The sequence below is a fragment of the Prosopis cineraria genome, unplaced genomic scaffold, assembly GCF_029017545.1.
Source record: "Prosopis cineraria cultivar Desert tree isolate PC_DT_omini unplaced genomic scaffold, ASM2901754v1 PC5, whole genome shotgun sequence".
Classification (NCBI taxonomy): domain Eukaryota; kingdom Viridiplantae; phylum Streptophyta; class Magnoliopsida; order Fabales; family Fabaceae; genus Prosopis; species Prosopis cineraria.
The window spans coordinates 32,082,631-32,098,309 of NW_026555336.1; the positions used below are offsets into that span (position 1 = coordinate 32,082,631).

General features: G+C 27.4%; 1 long non-coding RNA gene across 1 annotated transcript; it reads left to right on the forward strand.

Moving 5' to 3' along the window:
- Positions 1-10,811: 10,811 nt before the first annotated feature.
- LOC129310585 (uncharacterized) lies at positions 10,812-12,291 on the forward strand. Its single transcript, XR_008593142.1, has 2 exons — positions 10,812-10,847; positions 11,999-12,291. It is a non-coding gene; the product is annotated as an uncharacterized LOC129310585 (long non-coding RNA).
- The last annotated feature ends 3,388 nt before the right edge of the window (positions 12,292-15,679 follow it).

The following is a 15,679-nucleotide window of genomic DNA, read 5'->3' on the forward strand; positions in this document are numbered from 1 at the left end:
CAGAAGAAGTATTCTTTATTCACTCATTTTAGTTTTTTAAATAGTATTACTCCTCTCAACCCACAGTTGATAAAATCAATTTAGATTTAGATAAAATTATGCATATTAATAAAATTTATTAAATATATTTTATAAATTTATTTTTTAAAAATAAAAAAATAAATTGTAAAAAATAAATTTCAATTTAATATAATTTTAAATGATTAAATAGAGAGAATAATAGTATTAGAAAAGTATATTAAATGAAATTTATGTTTTCTTTTTCAATTGCTGTTCTATTTGTATGCCTGGATTGAAAAATGCTGATAAACTTATATTTCAATTGATGTTCTTTTTTCAAAAAATTGTTTTTTTATAATTTTTAAAAAATAAAAAGCATTGTTTGAGTATGTACTTTGAATTTAAATATTTTCAAACGGTTCCCATTTCACAAAAAAATAAAATATTTTAAAATTATTTTCTTTTTTTTTAAATACACTATATATAATTATTGTAAATTAGTTTTAGTTATGGTCAAGGTACCAAACCATCTTCATTAATCTTTTGTAACCACCATTATTAGTCAACTCTAAAATTATTTTTTAATTAACATAATAAAATAAATTTTATTTTGCTTTGTTCTGAAAAGTAATTTTTAAAATTAAAAGAGAAAGTGAACAAAACCTAACAAGCTAGTTTTTTTTTTTTTACACAAGGGATGACTTTTTTTTATGCTAAGAAAAAACACAAAAAATAGATTATTTTTAAGAAAAATGATAATAAAGTTTTAAAAAATGAATTAATAACAGTTAAATCTTTAATAAAAATTTTGTAAATTAAATTTTAAAAATAAATTTAAATAATTGTAACTAGGAATCTAAATTGAAAAATAATTATTATATTTATAAATAATAATTTTAAATTTATAATTATTTAAATTAATATTTATAACTGATTTTTAAAAATTATTAAAAATTTAATTACCATCAATTTTTCGTATGACTTAACTATACCTTTTTTTCTTTTAAATCTTTATGCAAACATAGAGATGAGGAACGTGCCTAGGGAGCAGGTAGTCCGAAACGGAGGCATGTCGTGGGCGGGGAGGGGATTCGTGGGGCCCACGAGATCTGGGTTGATTTTGGGGCGTGTGGACCCCACCAGGTTACAGAAAGCTTCATCTGCTGTGCTCCCTTCTTTATGACGTGGGAGCGCCACCCCAGTATGGATCGTGCAGGCTGCTTCCTCCCGACCTCCCCCCTGGTAGCTGGGGACCACGTCATTTCTTTCCTCAACACTCAACCGTTCCTATCATTGACTACCTTGTCTAGTTTCATTTATAGGATAAAAATAATACTCTATTTATTTAAAAATATAAAATATTTTTTAAAAAGTTAAATGTTTAAAAATATAAAATATTTTTAATTTTTTAAGATATAATTATTATTTTTTAAAAAATATACCTATTAATAATATATATATATATATATATTATAGAGTATTTAATAAGAGTAAATAAAAAAATAGAATTAGTTAAAAAGTAAAAAATTATTTTATTGAAGGATAGTATTCGACTAAAAATGTCTTACATATTTAAAAAAAAAGAGTAATAATTTTATTCTTATTTATAAAGTATTTTATTATTTTTATCTTTATCTTTATTTTTTACTTTTATTAAATACTAAAAAATTATTAAAAATAACACTTTTTGTTCAGAGAAATGTGCAAGTTTTCAGAAGATAAAAGTAAAAATTTATTAAATTTTAAAATAAAATTTATGAGATTTATAATTTTTCTTATAATTTCAAAAAACATGCTAAAAATAATTTATAAATAAAATTAAAAGGATATATACTCCATAACATAAGATGTTGCTAACTACTCTATGATTTTAAAAAATTGAGAAAAATCTTAATTTTTAATCCTTTAAAAAATATTACAATTTTTTTGTTATATTCTCTCATTAAATATTTTATATAAATATTTTAGTAATAAAAAATAAAATTTTAATGCATTATTTTTTTGAAAAGAATATAAATGGAGCAATGGTTCAGTTAAAATAATACTCTCTTTATAAAAAATGTAGGACATTATTAATCTTTCAAGGTGTAATTATTTTTTTTAAAATACCCCTATTAATAATGACTTTATATTTATTATAGGATGTTTACTAAGAGTAAATATAAAAATATAGGGTTAGTTGAAAAATAAATATAATTATTTTATTCAGAGGTGATATTTAATTAAAAATATTTTATATTTTTAAATGAAATGAGTAATTATAAAAAATTATATTATATCTTATATTTTAAATCAAGCAAAATTTTTAAAAATTCAAAAGGAGCAGTTGACAACTTGACATCTTTAAAACTACCTTGGGCTATTTGCTATGTCAAAGAGTTTTTCTTTTTTATATGTATATATAGAAATGTACAAGTTTTCATCTTTGGTTCCTGAATTTTTTTAAACTGTTTTTTCAAATTTTATAATTATAAAACACTGTTAGTTTTATTCATAAAAAATATCCCTATAAAAAAGAGTTGGATAGATAAACACGTACTCAAACACAAGCCCTTGTACTCAAGTGATTATATTTCCTATTACTAAACACGTGTTGGCTATTATGTCGGGTAAGCTTTGTTAGTTAGTTCACCATCAATTTGGTTCAGCTTCAGGCAAACCTCCATTTGTGGGCTGTGGCTCTATTTCTTTCTCATATTACAGTTATAAATTAAATTTCAAAAATTTTCACATGCCTACACACTTGACAACCCAACTCAATTCATAAAAATAAATAATTAAATTACTCATCCTCCCTTAATTTTGATGTTTTTGCATTCTTTGCATCGTCTCAATCTCAAAATCTAACTCAGACGTAGATAAGTATTTGCCCTCCCTCACAGCAATCATAAGCCTTGGGTTTTTGGGATTGATTGCAAGTGTTTTTCATGTGTAAATATGGAGAAATTTTTTTAAAGATTTTGAGTTAGGCTAGCAAATGGATGCCGAGGAGGAACCTTTATAATTTAATTTAATTTTTTTATATTTCCAAGTGGGCCTACTTGGATGTCACGTGTTGACACACGCATAGGACTCACTGTCTTAAATTAACATCCGACTTTGGCACGTTAAAGACAAGACACGTGTGACTAAGTTTTTTAACATCCAAGGGAAGAAATTAATAATGCAAAATTGAGTTTTAAACACCTAATGTCCCTAGACAAATATTTCAAACACAAAAGTAATATTTAGGAAGTGTTAGACTAGAGGGAAGGAAAGGGGAGAGATTTTGCCCCCTCCCCTTGTTTGGTTAAAAAATTGAAGGGTTGAAAAAATAATTAAAAATCTCCCCCCTTCTCAAAATTAGGGAGGATTGGAAGAAAAGGAATAAAATTTTTCATATCCTAATCAATATATTTTTCATGGTAAGTTCAAAAATACATATATACTTTTTCAATATTTCAACACTAATAGAGTGAAGATAAAATTATTCACATATAATTATTTTTTTTCTTCTCCTTTCTTGAATCAAATAAGATAACATTAAATGCCTTCTCCTCCCCTCCTATGGAATCAAACCAGCCCTTAACTAATTGACCATCTAACATGGATGTCACATGAAGGACTGTATACATTTTTTTTTTTGAAAAAAAAAAATTGGTTAGCAGGTATGTTAACGGCAGGACATGAACAAATGAGTTTTTAAAATGTTTAGTGAAAAATGATCTAAAATGAAGTTTAAAACGTCCATATAACCAACTTAAATAGTCAATGATAAAAGAACTCTAAGAAGTCAGCTCTAAACAAACTTTGTCCTTCCTACTATCACAGCATTTCACACCCTACCCTACCATACCTAAATAGTGTCAAGCCTAAATATTAACGGTACAGATTTTTTAAATGGAATTTATTTGATTTGAATTTTGATTGTGCAACAGTGATCGTTAGCCTCCAGAACCAAAGTCCAAACACATGGAAATAGAGCAGTTTACTACTTTTAATGGGTTGACTAAATTTGTTGGCCTTTTGGCCTGTTGATGACGTGGAAGAGAGAGAAAGTAGGACCCCCCCCATAACGATGAGCTGGAAAAGTCATTGTCGTTTTGACCATTGACTGTTCAGATAACCCAAAAGGCAAATCTGGATATCCAAGTTGCTTCCACATGTTTACACAGAACAACACTCTTCTCGCCTTCACAGTCCATAGACGGCTTTTATGCTGTCCGAATCCCCCGTAGCCTTTTTTCTCTCTCTCTCCTTTTCTCTTCCTCCTACTCATCTCATCTTTATCCATAATTAATAAAATAGATTCAGGTTTAATTATTTTATAAAATATTTATCATAACATTAGATAAAAATAAATAAATTTAAATTATTAAATAAAAATAAAAAATTAATTTTATTTTTTATTTATTTAATTTTGTTATAAATTATGCATATCAAATTTTAATAATTTAAATTTACGAGTATTGTTTATCTTCTTAATGTAGTATACTAATATTTTATAAAATAATTAAATTTAAACCATTCATTCTTCGTTCAATGACAGTGATGAGACGGGAGGAAGAAAAGGAGAAACAGGGATGAGGAGAAAATCCACTTCCTTTCCATACATTTTTATATTTCTTCTTATTCGGTACTTCTTTCATTTAAAAATATAAAATATTTTTAATTAAATTTTATTTTAATAAAATAATTACTTACTTTTTGACTAACCTTATATTTTCATATTTATCTTTATTAAACACTCTACAATAAATATAAAGTCATTATTAATAGGGGTACTTTAAAAAAAATAATGATTACACTTTGAAAGATTAAAAATATCTTACATTTAAACATTTAACATCTCAAAAAATATCTTACATTTTTAAATTAGGGGAGTAATTTTTTTTAAAGAAATATAGGATATCTTATTTAAAAGTAAATGGTTGAATATTTATAAGATAAATGTGTAAGTTGTTTTTTAAATTTTAAGTCAAATAATATCATAAATATTGAACTCATTTACTATATAAATTTTTTTTAATTTTTTAAAACAGTATAATTTAGATATTATTGTTAGCAAAAGTTAACTTTAATTGTTAATTAATTAAAAATTAATAAAAAATTGATTTCAAAAATTATAATAATAAAGGACCAAATTTTTGTGTTATTTTTTAATTAATTAACTGTTAAAATTAAATAAAATATTATTTTATTTAGGCCAATTTTTAAATAAAAAATCACATTGTAAAATCAAATCGTTTAAATTTTGGCGAAGGAAAAGCAAAACGTGACGCCAAAACAGGAACTGCAGCAGACGATAGGGGGGCCCCACGCTCCATAGGCCTTTTGGATTTTTTAAAAAGTAAAAATAAAAAATCGAAAAAGAAGGGGGGCAAAAAAGGACCCATCCGCACACGTGCTAGGCCCGTGACCCCCATGCCAGCTAGAGGCTGACAATTCTGTCTCCATGGCACATGCATCTGTGTCATTCTCCAAAAGGTTAAAACAAAACCACATTTTCTTTTAATAAAAAATATTAAATAAGTCAGCTTTTACTGTCAAAGTAAACAATAAAAAGTAGAAAAATTAGTTGGCACTTGGCAAGCATTGAGGCTGACAATACTTATTTTTTTAGCCCCAATTAAATAGTAATTAATATGGTTGGCTCAACTGCAAAACGGAATTGGGATCCAATGAGTTCGAGCGTTGACTTTCTGAGAGCCCATTAAGACGCCTCCTGTCAACTAACCAACAACAGAATGACGGTTATAAAAGTTGTTGGCTGAGAGACTCGTGGATTTTATTTCCAATACGGGGCCATACCACGTTATGTTATTTTTTAAATAAAAATGTATTTTTTTAATTCACAGTGGGTTTGCATTTTATTTTAATTCATGATAGGCTAGCGCTTAACTTAAGATGAAATTATGAGACTTGGTATCAAAAACTAGACTATGATTCAACCAGTTAATCAATGTTTAATAGTTAATGATCAAATTATAGCTGAACCATAATTAAAATCAATTATAAATTAAAATATCAAAAATAAGTTTTTTTTTTTTTTTGCTTTCACATCGGATATCCTAAGACGTCAGGATGTATTGGGTTCTTTGCCTGCCCTTTGTATGTTTTGTATGATAAGTTATTGATGCATATGGATTTAATTTCAATGATTTATATTTTAAATATATTTAACTCAAATTACGATCATATTTTACATTTTAAATATTTTTTTTGGTTAGAAAAGTCCCATGCATTCAATAGATAAAGAGTACAGCAACAAAGAGTCCAAAGAACTGAATCAAAAAATAAAAACCAAATACAAGAAAAAAAAATTAGTATTAATAAGCACAATCTGTAAAGGAGGAAGCACGGGTAGAGTGACAGACTCTAGTGGTATCTAAGGTTAGAATAGTAGATAAAGGAAGTGTTGGCTCAGACACCCATCCTAATGGGTACACATCCTTAAAACCAACAATCACAAGAAAGTCAGCTGCTTGATTACTTTAACGAGGAGTAAAGCATAAAGAGGACCCAACCTTGGATGAGAGAGCTATAATACACTCATGTATAATACTTTTACATCTCCAATCATGCAAATCAAGCTGACTAAGAGAAATACTTTTGACCAGGAATAAACAGTCAATCTCAAATATGACTTTATCATGACCCATGTCCATGGCAAGCATAAGGGCCCTTTTAAGAGCCAAGTATGACGAAGTCAAAATCCTCACGAGGTTAAAATATTCTAAAAGCTTCTAGAATGATCTAGACAATCAAGAAGGCACCAGAGTCTTCTAGAATATGCTGATATGGCCTCAAAATACCTAGATATCTCTAGAATAGTATAGAGAGCACTTGAGGTATCTAGATTATTCTAGGGATATCCTTCTCTTGTACATTCTAGAATTCTCCTTATAAATATCAAGATATTTCTTGTAGATGTTTCTAGAGATAGGATGTACACCGTTGGATCAAATCAATCCCAACCATCCATTAAGAAGGTGGGAATTTTTTAGAGAAAGGGAGAGGCCTATAAATACCCCATCACCCTTCATTTGTAGCAACTCAAGCAAAGTAGTAAAGCTCTCCAAGCTCATTCACTTAAACTCTCTACTCTCTACTTGTACATCTAGCTCTCTTAGTTTCTTTGCCTACTTTGTGGGTTCGACTGACTTAGCCATGATCAAGAGATTGATCAAACTAAGACCGGCACGGTTCAAGGAAAGGAAAGTTCCAAGGTCGTGACACAAGGCTTCAGACATAAACGTAGAGAGTGATTTCACTTTATCCAAAAAACTCCACTAAAACAGGCCATTAGCATCCCAACATATTACTTTAAAGCAAAATGTGGTGATTTTTCAACAAAGGCAGCATCAATGTTTATGTTATAACACCTAATAGGAGGCGACATCTAGTGTTTCACATTAGGCTGAATAATAGTGGGAACCATGTTAGTAGGGGAATTATGTGTTGACTAGAACTCAGAATGTGAATATTTAGCCAGGTTAAGAACTCGTACAAGAGTAGGCTTTACGTTATCAAATGCTTTCACATTTCTACTTCTGCATATATGCCAGAGAAGCCAACAAGTAAATGCAATGTCATCTTCAGTAAGTCCACTTTTAATATTCACATGCCCTTCCCACTAAGCTTTAAAATTGCTCACATTATAATGATCAAACCTGATTCTTAAAATGCATCCAAACCAAACAAGTTTAACCCAATTACATAGAAAAAAGAGATGTTCAATGGTTTCTAGTTCTGATCCACAAACTGAACATACCTTGGTTAGAGATCTCTTTCGAGCATACAGGGCAGCATTTGGAGCTATTGCCTTAGATAGCTCTCTCTAGATGAAATGTTGGACCCTTGGCGCACATTTGATTTTTCAAATACCTATCCAAATTCCTAATAATACACTCCAAGAGGGGCCAACCTTAGTTGAGGGCATCCTAGCTTTTTTTTTTCTTTTACAACCTTATATCCAAGCTTGACTTGATAAACCCTATTTGTTGCTTTTGCCCATACCAACTTATCAGCCACACCACAATTTGATAATAGAATTTGCAAGATTGCATCCAATATATTCTATGGCAGAAGCTCCCGAATAGGGGAAAGATCCCACTTACCTGCCACAATGAGGTCATTAACTCTGCCATGTTCTACAGTGTAAGGTTGATTCCCCTATGGCTTCTCAGGAAAAGTAATATTAGGTACCAAGTTATCATTTTAAATCTAGATTGAAGCTCCATCCCAAATATCTCACAATAAATGTTTTTTTAAACAATCCTTGCCATCAACAATACCAGAGATAATAAATTTTAATGATTGTTTATTATTAGAGATAAACTCTTTATGATCCGAGTTTACGTTTCTATCACGAATTTACTTAAATTTGTAAGTTTAACAACTTTGAATTTTCTAGTTCAATCAAGTAGATTGATCTGGATTTTCCTAGCTACTATGCATAAAACAAATCTTGTTAAAAAAACATAGAAATATAGCTTTAATTTTTTTAAATTTTTTCATTCATCAATTTATCCATAAATTTTAAATCAGAGCAACATAGTTATTAAAGTTTTTAAATCAAAACAATTCAACCCTTATAATCTCTTCACTTGAAACAACTTAATTCTTATAAATTTTTAACTCAAAAAATTAAAATATGAGAATGGAGTTATTTGAATCAAAATTCAGAAACTAAATTAATATTTATAAAAATGGTGAAGAACTAGAAATTTTATTTTCCTTGAAATTTAACGAAGAAGAAGAACTCTAGGAATCAGAAAACTATATGAAGGGGTTTATATATGTGTGTATATATATTTGAATCCACTAGTAATATCAAAGAAAAGGTTGGTAATATTCTTCAATCTAAGACTTATACCCACTTTGTTTTATATGCATTTTTTTTTGGTACATAAGGGGGTGAAGTCCAAACAAAATTACACCGAAATCAATTATGGGCACGTGTTCTTACAATCAATTGTCTACTCTCTTCGAATCTAAAATTTTTTAAATAATTAATTGTGTCTATATTTAAATAAATAATTAAAACTTTCTCTTCAAAATTAATAAGATTTAAAGAGAAATAAATATTAATTACATTGAATAATTCATTAACTGTGTGTTTGAGTATTATTTTAGATCACCATGTATTTAAAAATCACTCAATAAATATATTTACATAACTAAAAATTTTGAATATAAACGAAAAGTTAAAAAAAAATTATATGCATAATTTTTTGGATAATTTGAATAATTTTTAGACAACATTTATATTTGAAGAGGGGCTTTTGGTTTAACCTATATAACTTAACAATCAACTAATGATTGAATGGATGTAAATGAAATTTTATAAATAAATAATATGTTTATATTTTGTAACTATTCACATTACGGGAGGTTCGTATAGGTTTTAAATTAAGATAAAATAGATGAAAGGTAAGAGCATTTTACTTTCAAAATTAATTTTTTTTAAAAGCATATCAAATTTGTTTAAAAATTACAAGTATAATTTTCTAATTTACATATACTAAATATTTCCTTGTAACATTTTTACATTTTTTTTCAAAATAGAGTTTATTCTTTAAAGAAATTACTTTTTTACATCAACATTTAATAGAGAGTAAAAGAGATAAATCATATTCCCTCAATTCAAAAATAGGTACTCTCTCTATTAAAAAGTATAAGACGTTTTTAATCAAATTTCACTCTCAATAAAATATAGTTATATAATTGTCTTCAAACCAATATTATCTTTTTATATTTACTTTTATTTAATATAATATTTTACTTTAAAATAAATATAAAGTAATTTATTTATCACACATACTTTTGAAATAAAAACACATTAATTACACATTAAAACATAAAAAATGACTTACATTTTTTAACATTCAACTTTTAAAAAGGCTTTATATTTTTTTAAAATGACTTATATTTGTTTTTAAATGTGTAATTAATGTATTTTTAAAAAATATCCCTAATAAATAAATCATCTAATTCTATACCTTTAAATGAAACATCATATTAATAAGAGCAATCATAAAAAATAAATATTAACTTAAACACAATTAACTAATTTATTGGTATCTAATTTAATTAAAAATATTTTATATTTTTTAATGTTGAGAGTGATGAGTAATCAATGGGTGTCTTACAGAAAGAGTGACAAAATTCTTCATCCAAGTATTTCATAGGTTATTTGACAAAAAATGAAAAATGCAAAAAAAAAAAGAAAAGAAAAACACCGTCTGCAGGGCTGCAAGTCTGCAACACATCGAAGGCATGAACATGTGATGTTTGGTAATATAATTAATGAAGCAATATAACTAATTATTATTATTTTCAATTGGGAAAAGTTTCGCAAAATATTTTTTATTTTTAGCAAAAAGATACGTTTCGGAAAATATATTTAACTGTGCTACTCACGTGGAGTGTTTTGTATGTTTAAAGTGAACGTTTGATGCTTGATTGGGAGACGTTGAATGTAACGTTCCAATATAAATTTTAATAGTTAATTTGGATTAATAGAAAATTTAAAAAAAAATAATTTTAAAAAAAAATAAATAAAAAAATAATAATAAAATAATATTATTAAATTATTATTATAATAATAAAAAAAAGGTGTAAAAACAAGAAAGAAAGGAAGAAGAAGAAGAAAACGAATTTGCTTCGTCCGCCGCCTCAACAGTAACAATAATAAAATAATAATAAAAAAAGAAGAAGAAGAGAGAGAGAAAATAATTAAAAAAATATGGGACCCACTGAATTTTTATAAAAACTCACCTTCCTTCATTTCCTCATTCATTCCTGCGCGCGAGCTGAGGCGGAGAGAACGCGAGTCACCGGTGCGAAATATCTAAATTTTTAAGGTAAGAGTTTTTAATAGGATATTTAGGGTGTGATTTTAAGCTTTTTAAGACTAAGTAAGTGTTCTAAAAATTTTTCTTAGTCATCCTTCTTCTTTAGTTTCTGAGTTTGTAGTGGTAGAAAATTTAAGATCTGAAAGAGGGATGAATTTATGTTGAATAAATATGGTTTTTGAGGTTGTCAGTAGTATAATAAATGTTATAGAGTATAAATTTGTTAATGATCTTTGAATTTATGGCTTATGGATCAAATTCTAAACTAGGTCTGAAAATATATGTTGATTTATTGAGGTTTAGATGATTATTTGGGATGAGAAATGAATTATTATGGTTATAGGATTATGATTCTAAGCTAGAGACTTAATTTTTAATTTTTGGGTATTTTAGGTACGAATTTATAAAATAAAAAGAAAATTTTGATAATAGAAATTAGTTTAAAATTTGATTTTTAGATTATCAATGTTTATTGATAATTAAAAGAGGAGTTAAAAATTATACTTAATAGTATTAACTATAGATTTGTATTAAGATTGAGATTAAGAATTATGTTATATTTTTAATTCTATTATTAGAATTATTTTATTAGTTTCAAAAATTGAAACTAATATTTATAAATAATATGTTATTTGTAGATTGTATTACTGGTGAAGATTGTGGTGAGAGAGAAATTTTAAGGAATAATTTATTGAAAAAGCCACAAAGTAACCATGCTTTTAATTTGTGATTAGTGTTACTTCTTGTTAATTGGGTGATTATTGAGAAAATTATGAATTTTGTAATATTGTATAATTGTGCAATATTATTATGAATTTGTTTAATTATTGTGGGAGGTGTTGGGAGACTTGCTATTGTTGTTGTATTTATGTGCCACGTGGTATGCCCCTATTGGAGCTCAATAGGTGGTTTGTAAGGGCTCGGGCTAATCTACCTTTGGCCGGGTAATTTAGCACCGAGTGAGGGCTACGGCTCGAGGTTAATGGAGGGATATAAGGATGGTTGTTTGTGTGTATTGTAATATTTCATATATTTGTTGGAATTATATTATTTTTAATTCTCACTTAGTAAGCACACACTTAACTGTTTGTATACACTATCATAAATTGGCTTTAGTTACTGGGACTTTTGAGTCTCATTATGTGGTTAAAAATTTTCAGGAGAAGAGCCACGAGTGACACGTGGAGGAGTCCCAGAGGCTTAGTGGTATAGATCCACTGTCTCTTTTGGGTATTTAATTTATGATTTATAATGTGTTATATTGCCAATATTAGGACTTTTTTATGTTTATTGTCAATTATATGAATATATAAATGTAATCATGCCTTTCAAACTATTTCTATTTTTGGTACAATTTGGATGACTGTAATTTTAATATTTGGTTTACTTTGGATTGGTTAAAATGGCATGATTATAAGGCCAAATAACTGGCTTGTGTTGAAAATTGACTAAATTGCTTATTTTACTTGTTGGGAGTATAAGGATGGACAAATGTGATTTAGTTTACTTGTTGGGAGTATAAGGATGGACAAATGTGATTTAGCCTAATGGCATGTGGGAGGTAAAAATTTATCTGAAATGTTATAGTGTGTAAGTTGAAGCCAATTATAAAATATTTTATATCGAAATTATTGATATAAAAATGTGTTGGGTGGCTGTAACCCAACTATGGTTGAGTTAAATTATTTAAAAAAAAAAATTTTGGTGTGTTACATTGAAGCCTTACATAAATAAGCAATATTGAGGTGATGATCATGTTGGATTTTAATGTGTACTCTATCTTATATTATTTGACTATTGGGTTATTTTTCAAAGCTTTTATCTTTGACCTGCATCCCCTCCATTCAATATTATAAGATTTTTTTTTTAAGTGCTCCCTCCAATTTCTATTACAGGATTCTCTTTAAGAGGATCTTTTAGTCTTTAATATAGAATATTTGTTGAAATATTAATTATACTTTTATAATGTTATTTCTATTTAAACTCATTAATTATGAAGGAATGTAATGAAAATTTGAATTTTTTTTATTTGAATATGTGTAAAATTAAAAAATTATTATATTTTCAGCAAAATTAATGACTTAATAGTATATGTGTTTTGAAAAAAAAAATCGATTTTAACTGTGTGGATGGGATTATTAAATAATATTAATGGTGAGGAATGAATCATAAGGAAGCTAAAATTGAGAGAAAAATAGGATGGGGAGGAAATTATAAATGGTGATACCAATGAAAGGCACAAATGATTCAAATTCTCACATACACATAAATGAGGCCTATCTTGATTGTGACACCACATTATTTTGTATCTCCTTTTACAAACACTATCTAATACTCACTCGATCGTAAGCGTTATATTCGCAATACTTGGAGCTTATTCACGAAATATCAGCGACCATTTAGCATGCCCCTACAAAATTTGTGGCACATAAGATGATAATGCTATATCTCCTTAGTGGTCTCTAATGTCCAGCTGCCTCAAGTCTTGAGGATTACATGAGCTGGTGTGTGGTATGATCCTTTTTCTAAAAATGGATCAAGTTATGTCTACGTTTATATCTTGAACCTGCAATATCTATCTTAACTCTCTCCTCCTGACTTTAGGCTGAAGGTCCAACTTTAAGTCCAAACAAAACATTACTTATAAATTGATGTTTCAAAGGTTACAAATAAGGGCATAAACAGAGCAAATCATTGGAAATGATGATATGTTTGATAGTATTTTCCTTTTTTACAAATTAGCAAATTTTACTTACAAATTCTTCTTTTATATATATATATATATAGTTGCAAATCGTAGAACGAGAGTAGCAATTTTTTGAACTATTTTACTATAGGATCTTTGGTCTTTATTTTGAATTTTTAAAATTTTATACAAGACCATGGAATTCTAAATTCAAATATGAAAAGGCTTCAACGACCATGAGATTAATCTACTTTCAGTGATGGCCAAAAAAAAAAAATTCAATGCTTTATGCAAGTTAGCTCTAGCCAGAAAAAAATAGTTACATCATTAACTTTATATATAAATAAAAAATTTAAATTTGCCTATATTTAAAAACATTAACTAAAAAAATTCCACGCCCACATTTCTGTTATAAATTTCACCTATATATATATATATATGTTCGCTTTTATCAACTATATAAATCAAGATCACATCAAAATGCAAGCAAATTAGTTTAATTCCTTTGGACTTGGTATAGTATATATATTACAAATTAACGCACGATTGTAAAAGTTGACACAACATATTATGAATTTGTTATGTCGTTTGATGTTGTATTCAATGTATTGCATAAACTAATACCACGATGTCTTCTTACATGTCGTGATAATGTATAACTTTTGGTCTATCAAATTTTAATTATTTGTGCACCTAAGTAGTTCAAACAATGAGCCATGAAGACAAAAGTCAACTGGTTGTGGAAATGTATAACTTAATTAATTGTTTCGTATTAATATTATCTTGTATCCTACACTATTAAAATTCTATATATCTTGTCTTATGATATCGAGCTTTACATTGAATTACCAAATATTACAAAATTTCACATCACGCAACATATCAAACAGGGCTAATGACGTAATTAACTAAATTTATATAATTCTTTTGTCAAGATAAATCGATACTCTATACAATTAAAAACAATTTAATGCTCGAATGAAGAGGGAGATGTTGGGATGGATAAATCATAAAAATAGAAACAGAATCAAAGAAATTAATTTTTTCCAGTTTTTTCTTCATCTCTGTCCCTTATCCGTTTGCTTTATTGCATACACTCCCTCTTTAAAAAAATATATTAGGTTAAAAAGAGCATTAATTCTATTATTACGAAAGAAGAACATCGATTTTATGTATTTGGAATTTTGGATATCTAAATGGAGAGAAAAATCGTTACAAACTACACAAATAACGAGTTGACAGTTGAATTAAATATAGATTATAATAATTATTGAATTGAATTAAATATCCAGAAAAGAAATTCTAATGATTATTATGGATTAATTTAATATGGATAATGTTTAGATAAAGACAAATCTAAAAAAATGCTAACTATCATTATGTTCAAACATCAAGACTCCTAAAACCACGACTATTTATTTTAATGAATCTATTTCCTTATATTATACACTTTTGTGTGGCACATGCACTTGTATCTCTCTCTCTCACTCAGAATACGTGAATTGATTTTAAATTGTTATCTTAATTTAAACGTGCATTCAATATAGTGTTAAATTGTTTGTTGGAGAAATATATTAGAATCAAAAGAACATTAATTTTATATTTGAATATCTTAATGGAAAAGAAAATTCGTTACAAACTAATGAATTGATAATTGATTGTTGACAAATAATTAACAATGACTAAATTTCAGATGCAATGTTGGCCAAAAATAATTTCAGATGCAGTCTCCCATATCAGATAGACATAGAATATAATAATTACTGAATTTTATTTAATATCCAAAAAAGAAAAATTAATTAATTATGGTTAATTTGATACGGATGATTTGTACACTAAGCCTCTGTCCTTAATTTTTTTTTTAATGCAAGAGCACGTGTTTAAGTTTAATAGACATGCACGGAATCTAGAGGGGGGCAGGCTCCCTTTTAGAAAAATGTAAAATTTTTACTTTAAAAAACATTAAATTTAATTTTGGCCCCCACATTTTATGTTTTATTTTACATTTGACTGCTCATTTATTAGCTCAGGGATTCGTTACTGCATGCACATTTAAACTCTTTTTTTCAACTAATTAGAACTTATGAATAATCTAATCTTAATTGCAAACTAGTGATCTAAATTTATATGTCCACACTTTTGGTTGAAAAAAAAA